The sequence below is a fragment of the Priapulus caudatus genome, unplaced genomic scaffold (assembly GCF_000485595.1).
Source record: "Priapulus caudatus unplaced genomic scaffold, Priapulus_caudatus-5.0.1 Scaffold516, whole genome shotgun sequence".
In the NCBI taxonomy this organism is placed as follows: Eukaryota; Metazoa; Priapulida; class Priapulimorpha; order Priapulimorphida; family Priapulidae; genus Priapulus; species Priapulus caudatus.
The window spans coordinates 64,791-66,222 of NW_014577577.1; positions in this window are offsets into that span (position 1 = coordinate 64,791).

The following is a 1,432-nucleotide window of genomic DNA, read 5'->3' on the forward strand; positions in this document are numbered from 1 at the left end:
GGGAGGGAGGGAGGAAGAGAGGAAGGGAGGGAAAGAGCGAGGGAGGTGTAGGGAGGGAGGAAGGGAGGTAGGGAGGGAGGTGTAGGGTTAGGGTTAGGGTAGGGAGGGAGGGAGGAAGAGAGGAAGGGAGGGAAAGAGCGAGGGAGGTGTAGGGAGGGAGGAAGGGAGGTAGGGAGGGAGGTGTAGGGTTAGGGTTAGGGTAGGGAGGGAGGGAGGAAGAGAGGAAGGGAGGGAAAGAGCGAGGGAGGTGTAGGGAGGGAGGAAGGGAGGTAGGGAGGGAGGTGTAGGGTTAGGGTTAGGGTAGGGAGGGAGGGAGGAAGAGAGGAAGGGAGGGAAAGAGCGAGGGAGGTGTAGGGAGGGAGGAAGGGAGGTAGGGAGGGAGGTGTAGGGTTAGGGTTAGGGTAGGGAGGGAGGGAGGAAAGGAGGGAGGGATCGGCGGCAATGCTTGGAACGTCGTCACATGAAGGTGCCCCGGTTATTATTATTATTATCAATATTAACATTTTTATTATCGTTGTCGAAGTTAAATGTATGATTACTTGAGCATTCGGTTCGCGTTTCGAGATAGTGTTGAAGAACAGCTTGCATTCCAAGATACTCTCAAGGTTTTAGGAAAATTTTTACCGATTTTTTATTTTCAACTTTATTTGATGGCTAACACTATGTGCCACCTGTGTACATGCTCATTTCTCCATATAACGGTACATGTGAACTGTCAGAGCGTTTTGCTTGCCCGCGTACATGTGTAGTGAGCCGCGGCTGACGTCAGAAAAACGCTGATTTCTCCGTTCAAATTTCTGACTTAGTAGTCGATGTATAAATGGATATTTCTCTGTGATTACAACTCGGAATAATTTAATTTTACACTCGTTTTAATGGTAACATATTGCTGTAAAAAAGAGCATCAGGGATTGTTATTAAGTGCCGTATTTTATGAGTTATGTCTCTTTATTCGCAAAAATTTTAAATTCAAACGTGCGACTTGAATTTTAGGCAGTTTTTAGCTCATCTGACATAGTCAGATGCAGCTTGTAGAATCGCATGAGCGTGCGTCCGTCCGTGCGTCCGTGCGACAACAGTTGGGCACAAATCTTGACCGCTCGACGTACGGTCACGATATTCGGGACGTGGGGGGGTGGAGTAATCCGAAAACGAGTTGGGATGTCAAAGCTGGGGGTCAAAGGTCAAAGGTCAAGAGGTGTAAATAAAGGGGGAACATTCCCTCCTTAACTTAAGGTATAGGGTGGAAATGCAGAATTGCGGCACAAATCTAAACGGCTCGACCTAGGCTCGTGATAGTCGGTGTATAGCATCATGGTAGGAAAAGCCATCACTGTGGGAGCTCCGAAATTGGAGGTCACAGTTCCAAGGTCAATGGGGCAGAGAGCAGATTTGGACATGGTCTGACGGAGCGATTGAAAAACGTTTTTGT